The 27,302-nt window shown below is 36.1% G+C and overlaps 1 long non-coding RNA gene across 1 annotated transcript in view; it reads right to left on the bottom strand.

Moving 5' to 3' along the window:
* Window positions 1–22,564, bottom strand: part of LOC120323156 — a 36,761-nt gene extending 14,197 nt beyond the window's left edge. Inside the window, exons 1-5 of the long non-coding RNA XR_005563346.1 lie at window positions 22,444–22,564; window positions 20,848–20,958; window positions 13,129–13,269; window positions 6,828–7,655; window positions 2,696–2,793 (exon numbers count right to left, since the gene is read on the bottom strand). This is a non-coding gene — a long non-coding RNA (uncharacterized LOC120323156). The remainder of the gene's footprint in view (window positions 1–2,695; window positions 2,794–6,827; window positions 7,656–13,128; window positions 13,270–20,847; window positions 20,959–22,443) is intronic.
* Window positions 22,565–27,302: the final 4,738 nt, after the last annotated feature.

Genomic DNA, 27,302 nt, shown 5'->3' with positions numbered 1-27,302 from the left:
GTCAGGATCAAAACCACACAATGCAAAGGCTTTAAGGTTAATCCTCTCCTTTTCATAATCAAAGTTGCTTCCTCAGTTCAGAAGATCTGATGATACTCCAGCATTCTTACATACTACAGGGTACACTGATATGATCCTGTATTTTATGGAAGTATTTTATGGCTCACCTGGATTTTTCAGAGAATTAAGTGTTTGGGTTTCAGCACTAGTAAGATGTTTTTTATGCAAATAAATTAGAGTTGTTCAGGTAGTACAGAGTTTCAAAGGCTTTTTAAAGCCAGAAAACAGTTTATTTTCTAGTTATTCCAGATTTTACTGAAGAAACCAGACAGAGAAAAATTCCTTTGAAAATGATCTAGCTTAAAGTCTTTGCTCTCTCTTTTCTGAACCATGTCCTACATGATAGTTTCAATTATTTATTACAAGGCAATGGTAAAAAAGTGTTAATTAGCAAAGATGAAAAAGACCGACTCAATGGGAGCTCCTGTAAAGGAACTCTTATTTCTAATGCCTGAGGTGACCACTAATTTACAGCTTTTGATAGCTTGCATGCATGGTTCACAGAATAAATCAGTCTTGGGGAAAAAATACTGTACACCTCATTCACTGTGGTTAATGAAGAAGATCTAGCTTTTGCTGTTGTTTTGTTTTTATTTTTTTAGTTCAGGCAATTTAGTTTTGGTTTAATTTGAGAATGTCAGAAATTAAAATATGCAGAGAGAGAAAATATGACACTGGCACTGCAAGACTTTCTTCATTCAGCTGAAATGTCCATACCCAGCCCAAGTGGCCAGATCTAAATATAATCGTGCTTTTTTTTTTCCTTTCTGTGGCAATGTCGGCTAGTCTTTGGCATCTTCTGAAAATCTCTTCTAAAAATCTTAAAAATACTAATATCCCAAGATCTTTACGCTTTTTATGTCTTAGTGAAAATAAGAGGAAAAATAACATACAAGACTAGATTATTATGCTCAAAATGGGAATCATACAGAAGACTGAAACTAAACTCATAAACCCTAATCATAACACATCAGAATTACCTTCATATTATGTGTTATGTTTTAATATTTACTCATAGCTAAACCTACACAACAGTGTGAAACACATTCCTTAGTAAAATTAGGTATTTTAATTAATTAGAATACCCAATGAAGGCAAATAAAGCAGTGATCAGAGGTCTAGTTCAACCTTTTTCTCACCTGTAATCTCCAACAAAGATATCAGTTTGTTTCTTCAAAGCTACTACACAGGATTTCATATTTATCACTGCTTGTTGTAACTAGATTTTACGTAGATGTAACTGACATGTGACTTGCATGTGAAGGATTCTGTCTCTCCCTTCCTGCCCTTCCTTTTTGCCCAACTGTCCTAGTAATTGCAAAAAAAAAAAAAAAAAAACCACACAAAGAAAACAAAACAAAGAAAAAAAACCCTCAATTAATCTTCTAATTTTGTTCATCCATTTTGGCATTTAACATCACTTGATCAAGAGAACAATGTAAAATTTTTAGAGTGACCACTATGGGAGACCAGGGGTTCCAAGGACCCAAGACGTGCTGCACCTCACTCAAAGTGAACTCTTAGAGGAAAGCAGGAGTCTTGAATGCTGAGTATTTTTTTCTTTATTTCAGGTCATTGGCTTGGTGTTCAGATGGTAGAAATTACTGGAATATTTTTTCCCAATGATATCTGAAAATAAAAATGTTTTGACCAAGTAAGTGCCTGTTCCATCAGTGCTAACCCAGAATCCAGACTGTCCCATTTACTCTTTCCCACTTCTGCTGCTTTTGCTTACCCTATTCTTCATGTTGTTTCCCAACATCATAGCCATGCAGGACCAATTCCTCAAACTTCCAAGCAGATGAATTCACATGAAAAACTCACTCTTTTCTTAATTCTTTATGTTTAGATCTTTCAAGCCTTTCAGATCTTCCTCAATTAACACCTCTCCACTTAGCCTATTTTCCTTGTTTATTTGTTCATTTTGTTGTTGTTTTCTTTATTAATGAAATATTAATTGACAGTCTGTGATGTTTCTCATGCTTCAAGATTTTTTTCATCTCCTGACAAGCCTTGCTGAACATAAAATGAGAACAATGAACAAAGTCATTGTGAGAGTTAAACTAAAAAGAACTATAAAATGGTAAAGTCCAGAATCAACAGCAACAGATAAAAGATTAACATGATGCTGCTGTTGTGAGGAGTTCATTATCACCATGTTCCTAGTCAGAAAAAAGGTGTGAAAGGAGAGGAAGTTTTAACAAATTTAGAGTGTGATATGAAAATAAATGAGATAATCACAGTCTATCTTAAATTGCTATGGGCTTCAGGACATTTAAAATCCAGGAACAACTAAACATCAAAAACTTCAAAACTAACTGAAACAATTCTACTGTATAGATAGAAAGGTAAATTTACTAGTCTGACTATCTGAGGTGCATCTCCTCACCTGGAGAGTTTTTGAAGCTCAGGTCTTTGAAAAGATGTGGTATTACTTGATATCACTGTTTAAATGAAAGAACGTCATCAATAATCAATTAACTGTCATCCTTTTCTTCAGAAATGCATAGATTTTTAGCATTCCACAAAATATTTTGGATATTTAGCGTCACTGACAGTAGAAAGAGTTTTACAAAGGGTGATTATCCTCATTATCTTATAGAGACTTCCAGACTTAATGTGCATCCTTTATTACCTGTGCATTGATCAGAGGGCCTAGAAGATCCGGTAAGAGTAGATGTCCAGTTCTTATTTAGCTGAGGTTAAATTCACATCTCCTTAAATTCACATCTTCTGTTTAAAACCAAAAAAAGATATGTTTTTTTTTGCATGTTTGCATACCTTCCATGCAAAGTCTTTATTTTACCAAACAGGGAAAGAACCAGCAGGTGATTTTCAAAGGCTGTGCTCTAATATTTCTATCAGCCAGGGCCAGTGCCAACATCAAGCAGTAAAAAGTAACTTGAAAGTACAAACAGAGAGCAAAGGGTATCATCTGCTGGTGTTGAGAAGGGAGCATTTTTTTATACTGATTCTTTTCTCTTTGACTTTCTGATGGTATATATAACATGGTCATTCAGTTTTAGATATTGGTTCTGGGAGTAGGTTTAACCAATCAGGAAATTAGAGTTCCTATCATGCAGCTTCTCTAGTGAATCACAGAAGGGAGTGAAACAAAGCAAAAGGGGATTTATTAAAGATAAAATTTAATTAAAAGCACAGAATATGAAATATAATAAATATTAAAATAAAGAAATGCCTTCTGGGGCAGGTAGTGACATGAACATGGGATTAGTATTAATAAGGTGAGTAACCCTTCAGTAATATGAGTATTGGGGTCAGAGTCTAGCCTAATCATTTAAATATTTTCCTGGGTTCAGATTATTCTTTTCTTAGATATGAAACAGTCAGCTTTTTTTCTCTTCTAGCTGCACATCATTTTGAAAATTGTTTGGTTAACAAAAAAGAAACAAGAATTGAAAGCTACAAGTTTGTGTTTCATAAAGATGGGGAGAAAAGCTTCTTTGGTTTTAATTAAGTTCTTCAAGTTTTAGTTGAAATACCAGAAATACCATTGGTGTACCAGAAGACACAAAAAATTAGTTAACTCAGATTCATATACAAAATTGGATGGCAAGTAAAACTAAAATGCAAGCCATATTATGCAGATTTTTTTGTGACTGGCAGTTAAAGATTTACATAAAATTAAAATAACCTTTGAAATTAGGACAACCGGGTCACTCTGCTGTGATCTGAATTACTGACCTAATGATACTCTTATCCTTCCATGTCTTCCCAGCACTGCCACTGAAAATCTAAACCTGTGCAAGAAAACTTAAGTTGGAAGAGCTACCCTGAGAAAACCACTCCATACTTCTCCATTGGTGGTACATCTAAAGACAAAATACAGTTCTTAAGTAGATACTCAAAGCCAGAAATGTCTAGAGCCAAAAATAAACAAAACAGCCATTATTTCATATGACTCTTCTTTCTGCATTTCAGAAAAGTGGGGGGTGGGGGGAGGTTTATGCAGACAGGGATTTGATTTTGGTGCATATTCTTAACATACTATAAAGAACAAGACTGCTAAGTCATCAGTTAAACAGCTGTAATGAAATTAACAAATAACACTTAATTGATTTTCTGAAAAGTATAGTCAGGATCCAGACTCATAAAAGGTACTTTTATGCTGTACTACTGGTGAAAACAAACCCAAAACTGGATTAAATGGCCAGCTGGGGATACTGGCCCCATAATTGAAGACCTGAGTGGTAAACAATATTTTAATTATCTCAGTGAAAAGAGTGTCCGGGGGGAGAGGGGAGGAGTGACCAGAGTACATGGCATTCTGGTGGTCTTCTAAAGATCCAGTCGTTGCTTGAGACTATAAATTAAAGCAATCCTAAAGAATATATAACCTTTAGGACTTTATATTCTCATGTTTTCCATTTCAGACCTTCACATGGGTGGCAGAATCCAGACTGCTAATTGTAAATAACCAGGTATGCAGACTTCCTTACTTTCAGGACGGGGATTTTAACTCTGTGTTGTGAGTGTATCTCTTTGTGAATCCCATGTGTGGGAGGCTGTTATCACAGCCTTTTAATGATAAAAAATAGTGACACATTTTTTGTAAAATTTCTATATGGTTGTTGAATGTGGTTTGTTTAAATTTATCATTAAGGAAATTACATATAGTTATCTAGTAGCTTCTCTTGCTATTAGAAAATGCTCACAACCATATATACACAGATCTGCTTGCAACATGTATGCATCTATAGGTGTATATTTCTTAAGTAGCTTGAGTCAAACACCTTAAGCACAGGGCAGTGTTTGTAGTGGAGTGATGGCTATAGGACACATGCTTCTTAATGTTTTGTGCAATGATTTGGAAGTAAGCACAAAATCACCGCTGATAAAATTTATGGCTGATGCAAAGATTTGTTGAGTGGTAAATAATTATAATCAGGCCTGGCATTCATCTAGAATGACCTGAATTACAATAGTTATATTTATTTGACTTGTGCTGGGTTTGTCTGTGCTCTGAGGCAGCCAGAAGCCTGCCAGCTCCAATTCCAAAGGCACACAGATGCAGGCAGCCTAAGCAGTGTGCTCGAACTCTCAGCAGTGTTCATTAGCTCACTGAGCTACTTGCCACTGCACAGCTCCTGTTTTGCTGCTGTCTGCGTTTGGAGAATTAAGAGAAAGCATTTGTGTCTTCCTTAAAATCCCTTCACCCTTGATACTCTGGGCTTATTACAGCAAAATCAGTTTTAAAAGAAGAAAATGCAATTCTTTTCCTCTAATGAAAAGGAATTGGAGTCTTTACCTATAGCACAGGGGACTAAGCTAAGGTTTCCAAGGACGGACATCTGTTTGTGGGGATTAGATTGGGTAAACAAACTTAGGTATGGAAAACATTTAATTAAAATAAAGCTATCTTACAGTCTTCTAAACTCAGAAATAATGGACAGGAGCAGTTGATGGTATTAATCCTTTTAGGTGGCACTGAAGATACCGATGCTCAAATGTTTTATCCTGGTCTCATGTCCTCATTAAAACAGAAAAACTGAATAATTATGAAAATGAGAAGTCACAAATACTAGAAAAAATTTTTATAGGAAAAAAATTATCTCAATCTCTTTTGTATTTTCAGAAAAAGCATGGGGCAAAACCTGATTACAGAATTATATGTGAAAGACAAGAAAACAGTGAATTCTGAAATTTTCTTTCTTATTTCTTGGAGAAAGATCTATCAAGTACCACCCAAACAAAAGTATGATTGCCTCATACAGGGCAACTAGCTGAGGTGATTTTAACCTAATGACTTCAGACTGGGTTGTTGGAGGCTGTAAGGATATACCTGTGAATGTATACAGTTGTAAGAAGTGAAGATTAACTATGAGACAAATGAATATAGAGGCCTCTGTTTCTTTGGGTAGAAGACCTGGGACTAGATGAAATGGGATACCTTTGGTATTGAAGAGTTCAAACTAAATTATCTAATGCTCCCTCCTTCCTTTAATGTTCATGAATCTATATATATTCTTATGCTTCAAGAGCATATTAATGCATCATTTACAACTAGAAGCATTTTTATGTTTTAGTAACACATTTGTCCTGAATATGTTGCATGACCATATGCATTTGTATGATATATTAGAAGTACTGCAGCAATATCATGTCTCCCAGATGTAATATTGCAACATGCATTTGCATAAGCACTTTAGCTATGGAACTCAGTACATCTCCTTCTCTTATCAGTGCAGATTTGCAGAATTCACTTATATACAGGTCTGTAGAGAATAAAAGAGTACTTCGGGTTCCATAAAAGTTACGCTTAATGACTATTTTTGATTGCTGTGGTTTTCACCTTAAATTGTAGGTTTAAGTGCTCAATGTATTTCTTTCAAACCTATCACTAGAGAATTTTATCTAAAGTTATGCGATATGCAAGTAATCAAATTGGCAGGATTTTACTTTTCATTTTTTTCATCCTGAATATAACTAGTTTATTATTAGCCTGTTAACACTGCTATTTTTTCTTTTTTCATTATTTTTCTTAATATTTTTCATTAACCGTTTGTTAATTGTTTTTTGTCTGGATTACTGGTAAATATTCCTGTAGTCCCATATAAAAGAGAAAAATTAAAACTAAAAAGAACAGACTTTCTCATAGGTCTGTGTAGAAATAGAAATATATTGATAAATACATGTAATGGACTAAATAGAAAATTAAATTTTTAATTAAAAAAATTTGTCTTTGCTTTGCTTAGCCTAAAGGAAAATGTCAAAAGGTCTGATACATAGAAAAAACTGCCACTCACCCACTGAAAATCATCTCTCTTGAAGTTGCTGCAATTCAGGCACTCTTAAACTCCGGTATCTAAAGAAAAAAGCTTCATCTTAAAATATTTTCTATTACATAAAAGTTCTTCTTATTAGGGTCTGATATGGACACACAATGTGATAAATATTAATAATCCCCTAGGAGAATAAATATCTAAAAAGCTAATAAATGCAAAGTTTCTGAGTGACTCAGCTGTGATGTTTTTCCCCAGGTTTCCATTCTAGATCCTTGTTCCTCATTCCTTCTACCTCACTAGCACATTTTAACATTGACTTTTCCACAGTGATATTTGAATGGAGTTTTTGCCTAAGAACCATAAGTTCAGACACTATATACTCATTTTTAGCACAATCTGTGACCACAAAAGATGTACAAAAAACTGTTTTCATTTCGATTTTGACTGTGAAGTACAATTACCAAAGAGCAGTCACCTTGGAAGGTTCATGTCTTCCATTTTCCCTATTTTCTGAATGCTTCTTACGATACCTTTCTCATAAAATATTCTATGAAGACGTTAAATGAAAGGTAAAAGATGGAATTATTTAAATCAGGAGAAAGACTGAAAAGCTGCAGGGTAAAGCTGCCTCTCAAAGGGAGCTTGGCAAGCTGGAAAAACCTCATGAAGCTCAATAAAGGAAAACGCAGCGTCTTGCACTTGGGACACAGTTTTCCTACGCAGTCTGGTGGCTGATTAGGTAGAAAACCATTGGGTTTTCTAGAGAGGCTGGAATTCAACTCCAGAGTGGAATCAGGGTTGAAGCTGCTTTGAGTCAAGTGCCAGATTAGACATCTCCAAAAGTTCCTCCTAAAAAAAAAAAAAAACACTCAGTAAAACTCTATGTGTCTATCTCAGCACAGTTTCTTTCAGTGTTGTACCTGAAAAAGCTACAGTGGCGCTCAGAATTTGAAAGTGCGCAATGAAGTCACACTTTCTCCCTCTTATATTTCTCTCAAAAAATATATGGTAATTTAGGGTGCAAAAGGAAGTTGTTGTCTCCTCATTTTATTGGCTTCTCGTCTCTTAAAAATACAGCTGAAAAGAATGTCTTTCTTCTGTGATTAGATCTAAAATGCCACGAGACTACACAGCAGGTTGCTCTCTCTCAACCATAAATTTTATCGCTACTACTTCCTGAGTTCTCTACTAAAAATGGACAGCTTGTGAAATACTTCAACCTGTCTGGCTTCTGACAGGTCTTCCTACAAAACTCTGAGTTATCCAAGAACACTCTGTAGCTGTCATGACTATCACTCCACAAACCTGATTTCTAAAGAAAAATCCAGTGGGAATCACAGAATAGCAGCAACATTAGTCAAAAAGTCCATCTTTTTGTGGAAGAGCACACAAGTAGAATTTACTTTTGTGTCAGGATTCTGAATTTGGAAAGAATGCTGTTCCCAATTTTATATGAATGACCAGACCACTGCAACCACTAGAATACATACATAGATACATCCATACATTTTTTGGGGGAAAACACTGGTAAAGATCAGACACTGTTTAAAAAACTAAAACACAGCAGAACATTACTTCTAAGTTAGTTACTTAATTGGTACTGATAATGGCATCAATTGAGCATATGGGATTTTTAATCTACTAGTAATAGTAATAATATTGATGATGATGATCAATACTGTTCTATCTAACATCGCACTAGATATGCTCTATGACTTGGACATCTTCACTATGGAAAATCCAGGTTACACAAGGAAATATTGAATTTGTGTCAAGAAAACTGCTTACATAGTAATACACTTATTGACTTAATCAAAAAATGCAAAATTACTGTACTTTTTATAATGCTTGGAAGATCATTAGACTTAATATCTCTCTTCTGATGTATTAACCCTTCTACAACCATGGCAATAAATAAATGTTGGGGTTGGTTTTCTTTGGGTTTTTGTCTTTTAGTAAATATAAGGTTAAACAACAAAACTTTGGGGTTAGAAAAGCAGTTATGTTGGGATTGTTGGATATGATTTTCAGACTATGAAGTTTTAAATGTGTTCTAATATTTCTAAATTGCTGGAACCAGAGAAATTTAATGTACTTTTCTTCATGGCTTCCCTGCAGTTTTCTCCATCTGGTTTTCTCTAAGTGCTCCAACTTCCATTAGGCTAAAGATTTTAAAATGCAGACTGCTTTTCTGTAGTTTCTGATGTGAAGTTTCTCCAGAGTCACATTAACAAAGACATGTGTAATGTGCTTTCAAAATACATAAACCTGGCATTCCTTGAGAGGCTTTTCTTGCCAGTACATTAATTAGGAAAATGTTCCTTATTACTATCTATTTAAATTACTAGTGTTTAATTAGGTACTATTGATGAATTAAGGGTTGATTTTTCATATCAGTGTATATTGGTCCAGGCTCTCACCCATTGTAGCCAAGTTTTCTCAGAATAAAAGCAGAGTGAGAAGGTGACCTTGGATCGTGGTGATGCTGGATGCCAGCTGATCCAACAGTTGAAGACCAGAGGAATACAAAAGTTATTCCTATTAATTTTAGTTGCCAAAAGTAGATTGAGACTGTCCAGGTAGACCTATCAGCTTGATGGAGAAAGGATTTTCCTTTTCAAGAGTTATTATGAAAGTTCTATGCCCTCAAACTTCCTCCAGAAAGACTTTTGCTGCAGAGCTATTGTGCTGGAAATGCCTTTGTTGAGAGGGGAATTAAGCAAGTGCTGGTGTAATCCACTACTGTATCCACTGACTTCTTCACTAAAAGTGTGTTCCTTGCTTTGAAAAGTTACCTCTAAGCCTACTGAACTAACCACCCTTCTAACAAATGTTTGAACATGTACTTTTTGTTTATTTGGAATGAAAACTGGATGATCTATAGGCAAGATAATCCATATCTCTAAGGTGAATTAACAAAAACTGTACCACTAGTATTTCTGAAAATGATTTAAAAAGATGCAGTAAAGAAATAGAAATATCAGAAAGTTCAGCAGTCTTCTGGTTCTTGTGTTCAAACCACAGTTTATGGGGGAAACTGGCTACAGTAAAGTAAGATAAAAATCTAGAGAACAAAGATAAAAGGTTTCAGCTTGTAAACCATGCTAAAGAACATACACTCAGATCACATTATTCTCTCGAGCTTCCAAATTCCCAGGGCTAGATTCTACTGCCTGTAACTTAAGCAATCACTGAAGGAATTCCTGCAATGCAACAGAACATAGGCCTAAACTCTCAATTCATAGTCATCCATTAAACATTTCTACCTTCATCAAATTTGTGCTTTAGACATGATTAAGAAATAAAGCTACAAAACCAACAGAAAATAGCCTGATATTGTAAAATTCATTGACAACAGGAAACCAAATACTACAAAAAAACAGTCAAAGAGAGTCAGATGTTTGAGTTTGCGCTTCGGACCTCTACAAATTTAGAAACTAAAGATGCTTCAGTTAAAAAAATAAAATAAAAAATAAAATAATAATAATAACAAAGTTAGTTTGTGCATACTTACACAATGTGATTGATTTGCATGCAATGAATGCATCATGGAGTGATTTTTTGCCCTAGCATCATCAGAAAAAAACCCAAGAGCCTTTCATTTCCTGGTAAGAAGACAAAATTAGTTCCAACCAATAGTGACCTTTCACTAGTTTAACTTCCCCAGAACCCTTTGATATAATTATTTAATGAGGTGATAAATAATGATAGTATCAAATACAATGATATCTGTAGCGCATCATCTTCTATACCAACAAAACAATAATCATTATAAAGGACTTGACTGCAGTGCTCTGTATTCCCATGGTGGAATGTAATGACTGAATAAATTGAATATTGGGTCTAAATTGCAGCTTCTTCAGAAAAAAAAGGGATGAGCATCTTGGAGAACTGAAAGAGCTGCATAATCAGTGGCTCCTTTCATAAGTTGCACATGATGAATGAAAAATAATAAAACAATAGGTGTGTCTGATATTAGAATTCAGGATCCATCACTTCACAGGTTCACAGTCATTATTTGATCTCCATAATTATACTTAAAATTTGAATTAAACTGAGAATAATTAAATAAAAAAATGAGCTGAACCTCATTTCAAAAGAAGACTTGACTACGGTTTGAAAATATTCTTGCACGTATACCTTAAATTTGTATGACAATGGAAATATGATTAAATAAAACAATAGGAATTAATATTCAGATCCATTATTTTTAGATGTTATATCAGAGAATACAAAAATAGTTAAAAAGTAGCAAGTGATCACCCTGACCAAAAAAAAGAAAAAAGGAAGAAAAATACTTTTTTTTATTTTTTAAGGACTCAGTTTCCCTGTCCAGTTCACTTCTGAGCAGTGGGAACAGTGGTACCGCCACAGCAGCAGGAAGGCCAGGGAGAACCGGCTGGAGATAAGGACATTTAAGCCAGTATTGCCTTCAAAGAAATTCATGTGGCACCCTTCTCCAGGGGAGAATTCAGTCCCTGGGAAGAGTCCGTGCTCCTCATCTAAATGAGGCAGCTGCTAAAATCCTGCCGTGCGTGGGCTGCACCGTGACCCCAACGCCTGGGAAAGCACTCTGGCTGTGACCACTCTCACCCCTAATCTGATCCCTGAAAACCAAGCCTTAGAAGATGTATAAAGTACTTACTCACTTCTGAACATGCTTTAAAGCTATCCCTTGGAGCAGATGGAGTTTATTTTGTAATCTTTTTACAGCAGCTGAGTGACAGAAAATATGCTGCAATGCAGTCCAGAGTCAGTGTTTCCCTTCAAATAATTTGAAATATTATAAAAATTACTTTATCTAATCGAGGCACCCTTTCCTGTCCAAAGGGAAAGGTTAATTTATTGTCAATGACATCTGATCATATATTTGGTAACTTATTTTTCATTAATGGGTGAATTTGTTAGTCCCTGAATCTCAGTGATAGCCTGAAGAACTCAGCACTAGAAAACCTTTGATTATCCTTTTACAGATTTATAAATGTTTTAGTGATCTAATCAAAGTAAAGCAACAATGTAATATGATTTAGTTAAGTATTATAAAAAGAGTTAGTGAACATTTAGTCTATCTTTGCACAACCTATTTTTGAGCAATTTTGAATAAGAATTAATTTCATAGTATCAGTCTGTTTGGAAATAATTTATGAACAGAATTAGGACAGATATACTTGAATATGTTAATTTTTCTAAAAGTTGTTTCTCCAGCTCCAATAAATGTTAAATCTGAAAATTTTTAGAATATATATCCCCATTTCAGCTTGAATTTCTCACAGAGAAAAATATGACACAATCTAGAAGCCCATTTTTTATTTTGTTTTTCCAGACAACTGAAAGTAAAGAGTGGGGGGAAAGAGGGTCTATATTATTCTGTACTAAGAATATAGTATTTATGTATTATAGACATATTTATCTATGTATTATAATAAGAGCTCTATAGTATCATTCTACAATGACTTTTTTTTAATTTGACATGCACTTGAAAAGATGAACAGAGACTTGATGGTGTATTTCAGCTACCACATACTTGTTTCAACATAATATATGCTTTAGCTGATTTTACTTGTACTTTAGCTTTTTATGGTAATTGCCTACTTATCCTGTTCTCATCAACTAATCGGGAGTAATTATTAGATCTCTAATTGACCAATAATAACTACTGCATCTTGTTTTGTTAATTAAATGGGGTTTTTAGGAGAATATTTAATTTGCTGTAGTAAACTTTTTTTGTTTGTAGTAACTTTTTATTTTCTTGGCAAGTAAGTCAATATATTTATTACATTATTATTTTTTATTTTTATTCTGCTTGTATGAGGCAGTGCATGCAAAGCTCCTAAGAAGATTATGCATAGCACCTTATATCTGCCATTAAAGGGCTCAGCTGAAGCTTATGTTATTGTTAAATGTCTTGTAAAAGGAATCTATGACAAAGCTTCACTTACAATATGGAAAGCATTCCAGCACAGGAAAAACTCAAGGAAAATAAGATGATTTCCCCCAGAGATAATTTGCTAGGGATCTTATTTTGAGCTAACTCCTAGTTTACAGAGTCTTGATTGAGATCCCAAAGAAGATGTTGCATTGCAAGGGTTACAGTTATCATCAGCAAGACCTGTCCTCAGACCCCCAAAATTAGTGATTTCAGTCATCTGGGAAGCTGGATTGAAGCACAGGAGGGAACGACGAGACCCCCCGTGGCCATTCTCCCACCACACAACCTCTGCCACAGAGCTGGTGCTGCCTCCGTGCAGAGAAGCAAGAGATGTACAGTAATCTCTGGGGAGAAGGTCTGAAGTTGCTCATAGAGGGGAGCCTTCGCACCTACCTCAAAGCAGTGTCTGGAAAGTCAGATGGCAGCCTCAGGTGTACAACCAGCAAATGACATGATTTCACATCCAGTTCCTGTTACCACTTGCCACATCCAAAACACTGATTTGGTGGTCCTTGGTCCTCAGACGTAGCAAATCTGTGTGTAGGGATGAGCAAATTATTTTTAACCTCATCTTAGTATAATTTAGTTTCATGAGATCCACCATAACTCTTAAATTAAAGACTTGTATAGAAAACAAGAAACTAGAATTCGCATAGTGCTGACTAAGTAAACTGAAGACTGCATAGTTTCTTTGTTCAAGTGTTAAAGGTCCACAGTTGCTTCTGTTATTTTAGAGTTCCTAAAAAAGCACACTCTCACGTCATTCCACAATGCAGTGCAATTTATGTAAGCTCATGAACCAATACAACGTATGCACGCTCAGTCTGTTGACAAAAACGAAGAGGTCAATAGGCATTTGGGATTCCACAAAGTATCATCTATGAGCTACAGAATCACAAAATAAAGTTCTTCATTTCCCCCCCCAATCGATTATTATTAATAATGTAAAATAGTAGGAAATATTTGCCTTAGTCTTACAATTTCTGAAGGGGAAAAAATATTCTTTAATACACGGAAGGGCTTTTTTTCTTTTTTTCAGTGAAGATTATCTTTCTGTGAAAAAGACAAGGGCATTTTTTCTTACAGAAATTTCTGCAAATAAGTATTACAATAGAAAATACGGTCAGAGAAATATACTTGGCACAAGGCTGAAAGGATTTAAATTGTGTGATAGGTGGCATAATAAATAAAATCTTCTTTTTTTTTTTCCAGAAAAGAATGAACTGTTCTGCCTGACCTCGGCCAAATTAGAATGCTTTTCACTCATAATAAACTACTGGTATTGTCTCTGAGAGCCCACACCTTACATAAGCAGTGACCTTCATTTCCCTTTAGGCAGCCTGGGAAGCACAGGGGGCCTTTTGAAAGTACAAATGTTTTTTTTCTGCTATTGTGACTAAATAATTTGTACCTTATTTAAAGGAGAACACCACAGCACCATTTCATCTCATGTGTGATGCTCCTGTAGTTCAAGTTCTGGAACTCTTCAGAGGTTATTGGTATGTCAGTTTAGCTGCATAAGGGCAGCTGTTTATTTTAAGTAATACATGATCCTTGGAACCTCTCCAAGCTGTAGTGGTTCTTCTGACCATGTGCTTACAGGGGACTGTTGTATTGTGTTTTATGAGTGTCCTTGGTCTTGAACATTTGCTACCAGATCTGAATATCCTGGCCTGTTCTTATCTGTAAAGGAGAAGAGCGTGAAGTCTGCTTCTGAAGGAAGACTTAAAAGGAAAATAAATCCAGGATCCTTCTAGCAGCTAGTATGGAATTAATTGGAATATTTAATAAACTCTGTGTTGCTAAATATCATATTCAGTTGTAAACAGCTGGTTTGAATATGCAGAAGCTTTAAAAAAAAACATATGGGAAATTTTCCATGATTGGGAGAGCTTCGAAGTGATTTTTTGGTCTAACACGCAATTATTTCATACTGATTTACATATAATAATAATTGTAACATACAATTATTTCATACTATTTCAAACTACAAATTATAAAAATGAAAGCTGGAGAATTAAATGTGAGCTAAAGGAGTAGCAAATCCTCATAAATAGAGCAAAGGTTCACAATGCAGTGGTTTATCAGAACTAAGTAGATTCATTTCTCCCTATTTGGACTTTTTAAACTTCTTCAAGGAAAACCAAAACTGTTGAGGATCTGCAGCTCAAACAGTCTTACTAGAACATCTAATGTGGCTGGTTCTGAAGTTTTCAATTGAGGGTGGAAAATGTCTCTAGCATCCCCAAGCTGATTTCAGGATATTGCAGAGTCCGCTTGTGAATTCAACACCAAATTAAAGGTGACTGTGCTGAATCTGTGTCACAGGCTTTATTCAGATTAATTGATTTTTTTAAAATAAATAGACTGGGTTAACTGGGTTTGTTAATTGATAGTGACTCAAGCATCTGTAGTTTTTACATACTGCTACTTTTTAAGTTTCATAAATGTGTAACTTATGAGCTAAATCTACAAAATTGTCCCCTACTGCTCAGCTGATTAATATCTTATTCAATGTAAGATTTCATGCTAATAAATGTATGTTTAAGCAGGCAACATAGCTGAATGAAAGTAATACTAATAGTCATAATATGAATAAATAATAATATAATAACAATGTAATCTGAATAAACACTGATTTCCCCATTTGTTCATTTCAGAGTGGCTGACTGGAACACAAAGCTGGAAAAAAACTGGTGTGTCAATAGCTAACTTCAAAAGAGTATTCATGAAAATTTGGATTAAAAATATCCAGAAGAGGTTGTTTTCATGCTCAGGATATCAGTACATTTGAAGCTATACAACATGCAGAGGAAGAATTGAAAAGCTGAAGGGAAAAATTGCTGCGATAGGCGAAAAGCAGCTATTTCTCATTTTATATTGAAATTCAAATCATTTGGGACCTGAGTCCTTCGGCAATTTTCTACATAGGAATTCATTTAATGATGTTATTATTTTCGCCTCAAATTGATGAAATGGAAGACATTATACTTTTAAATACTCCTTTCATATGTGGAAAAGATCAGAGAACACTGAACTCCTCCAGATCTGATTTTCTGCTGGAGCAGAATAGGATTTCTGGCCAGCTCACTGGTGTACAAAGCATAACCATCCATTCACAGAGTATGATAGTAATGTTAACAGTCCCTCTTTGCTATAGACAGGTACAATGGTTAAGTATCATAGAATATGCTGAGTAGGAAAGAACCCATCAGAATCACTGAGTCCAACTCCCGGCCCTGCACAGGACACCCCAAGAGTCACACCATGTGCCTGAGAGCATTGTCCAAACAGTTCTTGAACTCAGACAAGCTTGGTGCTGTGACCACTGCCCTGGGGAGACTGTTCCAGTGCCCAACTACCCTCTGAGGGAAGAACCTTTTTCTAACATATAACATTTTTTCAGTGAGCCTTAATGGCCAGTCTTCGCGAGCGAATATTTTTGGGAAAGGGCATTAACCCTTCCAGCCTGCCGCTAGGTGAGACACAGCGTGCGCTGACTGTAGTCCTGAGGTTCATCTGCCGGGGCCGAGCAAAGCTTGGACAGTGGCAGTGAGGTCCCCAGGATGTAGGTTTGTTTAGAGTGAACCTTCCTTAGGTGGATTGCCTACCAAGGCTGACGAGGGCCCAATCGAACCCAGGTTGAGAGTCAGGCACTCTAACCACTCTAACATATAACATAAACCTCCCTGAAATAACATCATGTTGTTCCTTTGGATCCTGTCCCTTATCATGAGAGTGAATGGATCAGTGCCTGCCTCTCCACTTCCCTTCACGAGGGAGTTGTAGACCACAATGAGTCTCCTTTCAATCTCCTCCAGGCGGAACAGACAAAGTGACCTCAGCCAGTCTTCATACAGCTCGTGGCCCTCCTTTGGATTCTTTCTCATATTTAAACATCTTTCTTATATTGTGGTGCCCAAAACTGCCTCAATATTGCAGGTGAAGCTGCCACAGTGCAGAGCAGAGCAGGACAATCCCCTCCATCAACTGGCTGGTGATGTTTTACCTGATGTCCCCTAGGACATGGTTGGCCCTCCTGGCTGCCAGGGCACTGCTGACTCATGTTCAACTTGCCATCGACCAGGACCCCCAGGGCACCTTCCACGGCACTGCTTTCCACCATCTCATTCCCCAGTCCATCTGTACATCCAGGGTTGCCCCATCCCAGGTGCAGAATCCGGCACTTCCCCTTGTTAAAATTCACACGGTGATTGCCCATCTCTCTAATTTGTTGAGGTCTCTCTTGTGGGGTTTCTCTGCCCTTAAGGGAGTCAACAGCTTCTCCCAATTCAGTGTCATCGTCAAACTCACTCAGTATTCCTTCGAGTCCTGCATCTAGGTCGTTAATGAAGATGTTGAAAAGAACTGAGCCAGGGATGGAGCCCTGTGGAACACCACTAGTGGCTGGACTCCATCCTGATGTTACCCCATTCCCTATAACTCTTTGTGCCCGACCTATGAGCCAGTTGCTCACCCACCGCATAACATGGTTATGCTGGACATTTTGTCTAGAAGGATACTGTGAGAGACAGCATCTAAAGCTTTACTGAAGTCCAAAAAGATTGCATCAGCTGGCTTTTCTGGATCAACTAGGTGGGTTACCCTGTCACAGAAGGAAATCAGGACTTCGCCCTCGTGAAACCATGTTGGCTGTGACCAATGACTGCGTTGTCCTCCAAGTGTTTTTCAATGCTTCCCAGAATAATCTTTTAAGCATAATGCTAAAGAGACATTTCAAAAGCATTCATTGCCAAAACAAGCTAAGTGTACCCTTCTAGACTAGTTTATACCACACTTACTTCAGAGTTTCCCTAAACCAAGTGCAATGAAAATCAAAATACTGTTCATTTCTGAACCATTTTCATACTGATATGAACAAAAAGCAAGCACTGTGGTATGGTCTGTGAACCAGTGTAGTTTTGTCTGGTCAGTTATAAGATGTCCTTGGAGGCGCATAGGAGTGCAGCTACTTTATTCTTTATATACTTAATTCCCACTCCTTTTGCCCCATTTTTCATGGTTGAATTTTCCCAATTGCTTGCCCAAAATCTGTCCCAACTCCTTCTTATCCTGGTCACCTCTCTGTGTATCTTGCCATGTTTCACTCTTTTACTAGAGTATCACATTTTACTGTGGTGTTCTGAGAGGGTGGAGTGGGTCTGCCCCCAGTGTGCCAACCGAGGTGACACAGCAGCTCTGTGTGTAATCGCTCACAATGCTCTCTGCTTTATTCTTTTTTCTAAAAATATTTGGGGGTTTTGAGCACAGAAGAAAATTAAGCTGAATTTCATAAAACACTCAAGAATAAGATTTTCAGTGTAACAGTAAATTCACTACCTAAAGTGTATGTTAAATTGCAATTATTTTTCTTCCTACGTTTATCCTGCTACATATATCAACACCAATCTCAGTCTGCTATTTTACCACTCAGTCCCTGTGAGCACCTTCTGCATCTTTTTTGTCGTTACCCTTGCCTTCATTATCCTGAATAACTTAGCAAACTGTGTCACTTCACTGCTCATTCTTTTTCAGATCACTGATGAATACGGCCCCACGGGACTCCATGGCGATTTTCTTCAAGTACGAAAACTGACCATTAACTCCAGCTCTCCATTCTATAAGCTGTTGCTGTGCGTGGCAAATGTGCAGAGTGGGAGGCTTCTTTATATACTTACACCTTTTAAAAAATTATTCTGTCTAACTTATAATTATGTCTAATACATAAATGATATTTTAATGATGTAAATATATTCCTGGAAAGAGACTCAGCAATTATTCTTTTAAAACGAATATTTTTTTTTCTTATTGGAAGTAATTTAGGTTTGCCCTCTGTCACACCTTGACATTTTTGCTCTGCTTCTATTTTTTGTGTATGTGAATCACTCGCTTTTCAATACCGACCTGTCAGAGACTTGTATATTTTGAAAAGAAGCCAAGTTTCAGTATCATTATACTTACACATTCACCCTGAGGCATAATTGTTCTAATACACAATTTTCATCCTGCAATTTAAAGGAGAGTTAGTGTGTCTTTTTGCCTTCCAGTAGCTGTCATAGGATTTCAGTATGCATTGGATAACACGAGCCCTTTCCTGTTCCCATGGAAATCAATAGTAACACTTCATACCCATTAAACTCTATCAGAGATAAAAAATGGGATCTAGGTAATTAGGACCCACTTTTGTTTGATCACTAGTTCATTTGAAATCAGGAGAACTGTTAGTCAGGAAAGCACAGGATGGGTTGCAATGACCTAAAATTTTCAGGCAAGACAAATAAAGGTGAAATGCTCAGAGTTCCACCCAGTGAGACCAACACTGTTCCCACCCCCTCCCCAGACAGACATGTCACACTATGCCATGGCAATGCCAAGCTGGAGGAATGAGGACTCACCAGGGCTCAGATGCACCCTTGGGAGCAGCAATGCCTGAGGCACAGCCAGGAACAGTGGAAGACACCAAGCAAGCAAACCCCGTATTTGCAGCTGTGCTGAATAAGACCTTCACTGAGTCCTGCAAGGGGAGACCTGGCCACAGATCCCATTTGGGTTTTCTAGTCTCATATTTAACCTGAGCACTGCTCAGCATCGTGACACCTAGTTCAAAGTGTGATGCTTCCATGTGTACCAAAGGACCAATCCAGGATACAGAGTAAAAGTAATGGAAATTCACCATCCATGTACCTTTTCTTCAGGTTTCTGCAGCAGGGTGCAGCAGGGTGCTTCAGAGGTTCTTCTTTCAGGCAAGACTGAAGGCAGTTTCAACCCAATTCTCTGGGTTCACATACAGGAGAAGACATAGACTACTGCAATTACAAGTTATTTAAAAAGGGAAGAAGAATTTGCCAGATTTATCAGTATCTGAAAGATACAGAAAATTCAGAATCCACCCAGTAGCAATACTGCACAGAAGGTGCAGAAGGGCAGAAGGTAACATAGAAAGGCAATGAGACTCAGTAAAATACAATTATTTACCTCTCAAAGGAATATAATAAAAGTATTGATCACATATAGTGTATTTAGGAACTTAAGATCCAAACCTCACAGAAAGTGCCTTAGGAAAACTGCAAGGTTTCTCAATAGTGTAAGTTTTTTGACTCCAGAGAAGGTAGTTTAAAGCTGTGGATAAACACATAGCTACACTGCCTTCTTGCTGTGAGTCAAAGATGCAGCTCTAAGTAGTGAATTGTAACTACACCCCACATAGCTACATGTGCTTAGAACACAGTCAGTTCTTACTGTCTTCAACATGTTTTTTAGTGCAGTATCATTTTCTAAAACTATGAATATCCAGTTATTTCTTTAGCAGCACATTTCTTTATTTTGTATATTTTTCTAGAATTCATCAAGAACATAATCCAAAACATGCTATGTAAAAATAAAACACATGCTTTACTGAAGTAAAAATCAAATAAATTTTGTTCACTCTATACCTAGTGTGGTTCATCTTTGGCTTAATGACTACCTACAAAGAACAGAAGCAAGCAGGAAGGCACTAACTTGCCACTCCATCTGACCCCAGACCTCAGTTTCAAACACCAGTCTCAATTTGTGCAGACCTCATTTATTCTTAACTCCAACTCCATATTCACTTTTAGTATTACTTGTGCTTACAGTGTTCTTAACAAAATGTAGGAAAAGTACAGTTTCCTTACAAATCTCTGAAGCAGAATAAAATAGCTTATGCTGAAAATTCCTAAAGATTGCTACATAAAATCAATTTTATTCTTGATAAAGTGCACTGTGACTTGCAGAATTTCAGATTTGTGGTTCTCCTTATGTTCCAGCTGTGCTTGGGATCCATAAAACTCTCAAATTTAGAAGCTAGCATTTCTGGAGAAGATGTTCTGAGAAACTTTATCATGAATGTTGCCAAAAGACAGACAAAAGTATAAAATAATGACCAGGATATCCTGAAATCAGCATTGTATGGACATTGTAGATCCAATACAAATCATACAAAACCTACAAAACTAATTAAAAATTCTGTTCAATATAAAAAGCAGCATGACAGAAATAAGTATGAACAACCACTTTATTTTTACACTGTGTTGATACTCTATGAACTAACATACACTTAGTAATTAAAATATTCCAAGAGCATGTTCCTACCTGACAATCTCATTTTTGCTTTCATCCATCTTGCTCTCCAATTTTTCATCCCTCTTAGTTTTCTTTATAGCAAGGCATTGATCCTGCAGTCTGCAACTTGTCTTTATTGAGCTTTAAAAAAAATAATTTGTATTTTACAAGTCTGATTTTGTACTGAACAGGCCTAAAATAGCAGTGCAAGTTATTAAAAAAGGCATAACTGTATAAACAAAATGTTCTGCCTGTTCTTTAGAACGTATTACACCTATCAAATGACTAGAGAAAAAGAAAAGAGCACATCCTTAGCACAAATCTTACCTTGCCTGGTTATCATAATATTTTTACAGTTGTAGGAAACAACCCCACTAACTAGTAAGAAGCAAAATAACTTAAATAGCAATTACTACCCCTGATACATTTCACAGATCTTTGCTATCCTCTCAGTTGTCAAGTACACAGACCTATTTTTGTTCTCTGAATTCAGTACTAGTTTTGATTTATTTTCAACAAAATAGCTAAGAAAATTGACCTATTTAGAAAGCTTGCAATACCATATAGAAAGGCATTTTCAAAAACCTTGCTTTTTTAAATAGAGGAGCTAAAACATCAGAAAGGCTGCCTGTATTTGACTATAAGGAAAAGCAAGTGAATTTTGATTGAGAAACTGAGATTGAATAAATTTTTAGAAATGTAACTTCAGATGAAATGTGCCCAGTAGGTCTGGTAACCAGAGTACATTTTCATTCTTCTGAACCAATTACTATTCCTCAAACAAAACCTTTTACAAGGATCAAACCTTAAGATACTCTTTTGAACTATAAGGTGTTTATAAGAGATAGGGCATGTTGCAGCAGGTTGAATGCAAACTTTACTATTAGATGCCTATGGAATAACCTTGGTGGATTTGAATAATGTTATGCAGAAATACAACAGAACGAGTTACAGGATGGAAGCATATTAAGCAAATCTGTGAGCAATATGCATCTATTCCCACTGCATTTGTAGTTATTCTGCTGAAGCTAACAAGGTAGAAGAGCAAGACAGTTTCTCATTCTCTGACTGTTGCCAACCTCTTTCCTATAATACCTATACTTCTGTAAAACAGGAGTAACAGTAAGTAAAGTAAAAACAATAATTTTGGTGGGACTGACTTCACCAAAATGCTATAACACCAAGTTGGAAGGCAATTCAAACATTTACATATGATTCCTGTTGTGTTCCAGAAGTAAAATAATTTCAGATCTTCAGAAAGTATGGTTCAAACTAAACCTATAGACTATCACACAAGAAGATTCCAATTGTCAAGAGCTTTATATTCAACAGATGAGACAGATGTCATCTACTTGACTTTTCATTAACATTTTAGACTAAGTGCAAAGAAGGAAATTCAGTTCCAGAGTGCTTCACAGGAAAGCTTTGTATTTTCTTTATCTTATTTTTATTTTAAGCTAAGGTAAAGCTTGTACTTTGAAAAGACATGCAAAGTTTAGTACAGCAAACATAAAAGAAGTGTCTTTCAGTTTTGTTTTCTTTCTAGGTAAGGGTAGGTAAGAAAACTCTTTAATTTTATATTCTAAAAAAGAATGATTTATGGATAAGAGAAACCAAATTACTTACCTATAACAGGAGATTTTTGAAGGTAGTTCCTTGTTTCCCTAAAGGTAACACTGAAAGATCTGTGATGATTCACCAGTTTGTATTACAAAGTTAGGAGGCAGAAACTCCATTGTTACTCCACTCTACTAAGGAAAAAAAAAAAGAGCCAATGAAGAAAATTAATCATAGGAAACATGGAAATGAAAAGAAAAATATTCACCTTTTTCTCACCTGTCAAAACCCCCCGAAATTTCAAATGAGAAAAAACATGTGAGCTGAGACTTCTGTCAGACACTGCTAAAATCAGGGAAGGAGAATTGTCATTGCTTTGGATTCTTGGTCTCCTTGGTTCCCAACGGAGCCAGTTAGGTGTTTGTATCTTTTAGCTTTAAATACAGGTATAAATCTGACCATTTGCATAACTGAGCTTGAAGGACTACTGATACTTTCCAGGGGCTTAGTTTACTGAGCAGTGCAGTACTGCAGTACATGCTTTCAACACAAACAACAGCTTTAGCTCACATAATTTAGCAGCCTCCTGTCCACCTCAGTGGAGCAAAATTTATTTACTGAGTACTAACCCTTAGATATTAATGACCACCTCTGTATAGCAGAAATATGCTGTGGGCAAATAGCAAATGCTGTAGGATGGAAATGTGTGCACATGAGCCCAGAGGTAAGGATCGTGAATCCATAATGCAAAAATGGAAATGGCTATTCAGAAGCACACAGCTGGGAAAGGTTAAAAGCAGAGGGGAGAGAGAAAATACACTGAAAGCAAAGTCTCACTATTTCTAATTTACTGAGCACTGAATTAGTATTTGAATATTAAAGAAAGGACTTTTAAACATTAACTAAGACAGTTTCAGTCAAATTTAAAACAAGGTTATTTTACAGAAAGTCTGATGATGTTCATACCGTGAAGGAGTGGACATGTATTGAAACTGAACTGAGGAAAAAAATCCATGTGATTTGGAGTCAAAAATTCTACAGGAAAACTTTAGGGATCACTCATCAGCTAAAATGACTCAGTGTGATCCTGTCTCATATACATGCTCTTTCTTCACTTACGTTCTTCTGTCTTTAATGCATCCAACACAATACATCTGCTTGAATGTTCCATGATTTTAATTGATTATCATAGATGGCTAAAAGGAAGGTGAAAGGACTGCACATCTTGAGAGAACATGATCTATACTTGTTTAGATCTGCAGAATTAACTTGTACGAAAGGAACTGTTGAAAACAGTCTAATAAAACCATAAGCTCAGTTCCTCGAAGTGATGGCTACATCAATAACATGTGCAACCTATTATTCTGATTGACATAAGCCTTGAGTAGTCTGTCAGCAGAAGGTTATGCTGTGAAACATAATTAAGGATAAAATTGATTACATATTTAGGTCTTGAAACTGGAAAGGTATTTCTGATTATTATTGAAATATTGAAGTGTTTTGCCTCTGTTTGCACCAAATCAGTACAAAAACCTCTTTTACAAATTTACTCCTAAATTTGCTTTTATTATAAGAATGTACTTTTCCACTTTAAGAAGTGGTTCTGAATAGATAACTGATATTCTTTGAAAATACCCATTTGAAATGTAATGAAATCAGATTAATACTTCCTAATACATTTCTGTGCTTATTTTTCTGTCTCTCTCTGAGAGTTACATGTAAACTAAAACTGTAGAATAAGAATAATTTCCATTTTAATTTAAGATAGTTTTCCTCCAAAGTTTATGGGACAACAAGAACAAGGCATGTATCTTACTTTCATATAAGTCTCTCCAAATGATTTGGATTATAATGGGTCCCGAATAAGAGAGAATCCCAACAGTGTTACATCTGACAAAGCCTTTATATAGAGCTACATAAGATGCCATTGTGCAAAGCCTATTTACTTTTCTTTTTGTAGAAAAGAAAGTCATTTTATTGGTCTCTATGCAGACATCAGGGTAAGATGATCAGAGATCTGGTTTTAGATGTATGTCTGAAGATACTTTAAATAGGTCAGTTAACCATTGTACAGATCAGTTTGCCTTTTTGTGAACGGAGAATAATACAGCAGATAAAAAACTAATAATGTAATATAATAATATTTATATTTTCAGCAGTGTTGCAAGGCTTCTTATATAATATGCCTCAGTTACTCTGACGTTGTGTGGCCACTGTTACAGAACTGTGATTAATCTATGGCTATAATGAAAAGACTACTGCAACTCATTCTTTTTTTATACATTTTTTTATAATAGTGTAACTTCAAAGCTTTCGGTGCAAACACATAGTACTCCTGTACCCTGACAGGAGAACAGAGCTCACCGTATATCATTCTTACCCTTCTCCGTATGACTTTGTTGGGAGAAGTGTTAAAATGAGAATGCAATCATTATTCAGCCTTATAATCAAGAACCAGTAGGACAATTGTCTAATTTAATATTTTTGAAATCTATTTTAAACTGCTTTTTTTTCCCTAAATGAAGAGAATGAGCTATTTCATTTCAACTGCATCAAAGTGGTTAATAGTACACGTTGTGCAAGACTTAGGGAGGGAAGCAGAGGCAACAAATGGTTCTTAGATTCTTGTTTACCTTCACCCCTTTATACTACTCTGATAGCCAAAGGTAGGGGTTGAAGAATACAAGGCATCATGCACAAATTCTGCCTGTCAGGCAGTCAGACTATGAATTTTAGGACTGTCAAGACTGCATATTTCAATCAGTTTTGACAGTTCTTGGCATTTCTCTTCAAATTCTGCTTTCTATAAAAAACTCCCTTACTTAGGTGTTATTTCTAGTTCACTTCTGAGCATATAGAAAGAATGTGTCTCACATCTTACTATGGCTGTTCTTCATCTTCACTTTGGAAACCTATATCAACAAGAGTCAAAACTTATTTTGCATTAAAACAATCTAGTACATTTGAATGACAGAACATATATTGCATTTGCAATTAAATGTGGCATTCTCACTCTGAGATCTTGGAGAAATTACCAGCATTCTCTTTTCTTATTCTAGATAGTCTGAGTTTCCTGGGGATTTAAGAGTCATCAGCTATAAGCACATCAGTAACTATAAGCATATCAGTACATAAGCTTGCCATTCTTAGAGGTCTAATGAAGTCTTTGGATATACAAAAAAAAGGAGAATTTAACATAGAACGTACACACAGTGCTGATAAGACTTGTAATAAACACCTACTATCTGTGTCTTGTTTTGAATAATACAAACAGTTCAAAATGTGTGTGGAAAATTAAAAGGAACCCAGAAAAGAAAAAAATATAAGTAAATCTAGACCTCATTCTCATTGTAATGAAAAAGTTAGAACAGCTCACCTTCACCTTGCAAAGAATCGACCACGGCTGGTGTAGCCGAGACGTGCCTCGAAGAGTTTCAAGACCTCAACTGATATATCCTCAATAGTTGTTTCAGTAATTAATTACATCTTATGTTATAAACATAACTTTTTTCATCTGAAGCTGGATTCAACGTTCTGTCCCTAGAATTTCTTGTGAGTTCACATGCTAACTGGAAAATGATCAAAAATCTTCTTTAGTAGGTACTAGAAGAGTGTGCTTCCTACTATTTCTTATTATCTGCTGAAAAACAGACATTTTGAACTTCAATTCATTCCTTCAGTTCTTTCTTGAATTCATTTTAAAAATACAATGAAACCTGACTTAACAATTGATAATGCATTCATGAGTGTTGCTTACAGTAGAATAGTACATATCTACTTTTATTCCGTATTTTCCTAGGGTTCCTTCAGGACTCCTATCTTACAATTTTAAACAAGGAGCCTGGTTTAAACTGATGTTGCTCCAAGTCTCCTCAGTAAATGTGGTTAATATTCTTGTTCCAAGAGAAATATTGATCCATATACATGTAACAACACATTGGAAATGCAGAAAATGTTATGACCTAGACTGTTCTCTAAAAAACACCTGTCTCATCAGTTTACCTCTGTGAAATTCTTTAAAATTTAGTATACTTTGTTTTAATGCTGTGGCCCAGAGTAATCCTGTCAGGCCAGTGCAACCAAATGCTATTTTAATTTAGAGCAGCATCAATTTGGCCCGTGACTTCAGTTAATAGATATATTGGTATTGCCTATGAGTGGGCCAAGAACTGTAGAAACTGTTAGAAATTCTCCTAGCAGATGATTTCCTATGTACAATTACTTTTCAGATCTATCACTCTATATTGCAGATATCTTTTATTTAGCATGGTCAGGAGGGAAAAAGAAATGAAGCTGATGTCCTTGCTGATCCACACCAATGGAGACTGTACAATTCCACACAAGCTAGGTTGTTATTCAGAGCTGGGAAAAAAAATTCAAATGCATAATCTTTAACATGAATCTAGAAGCTGTAGTCACCATGTTTATTTTCAACTATTATTCAACTATTGATCTCTCGTCTATTTATGGAGCTGGCACTATGAGACTCTGCAGAAATAGTTCTCAAGGTGCCAGATCATTGTCAACAGAATTAGCAGGAAAAGATCTTTTCCACATGCCAAAAGCTTTTGGCCTTTCTTTTCAGCCCCCCTGCAGCTGAAATTCTTTTAGCCACTTCCATTTGGAAACCTTTTCTTCCTTATCAATTTACCTCTGTAGATTATTCACTGTTGGCAATTAGCAAGCAGGAGAAAACCTGCTGAGAGGAGCAACTTAAAAGGGGACTTAAGAATGACTGTGCCTGGGAAACAAGCAGACAATCTGGAGCAGCAGACTTCCAAATTTCAAATACACACATTACAGAGATGAACAGCCAGAGCAACCTCTCTTCTTAATTCCTTTTATCTGGGTCTCCAATCTGCTCACAACAGTATTTAGTCCAAATCTTAGTCCACTTCAATGGGCTTTGAAAGGAAATTACTAAGATT

This window comes from Pipra filicauda, unplaced genomic scaffold, assembly GCF_003945595.2.
Source record: "Pipra filicauda isolate LSUMZ 115617 unplaced genomic scaffold, ASM394559v2 scaffold1_size10287979_pilon, whole genome shotgun sequence".
NCBI classification, from domain to species: Eukaryota; Metazoa; Chordata; class Aves; order Passeriformes; family Pipridae; genus Pipra; species Pipra filicauda.
This window is presented reverse-complemented; position numbering and strand designations above follow the sequence as displayed.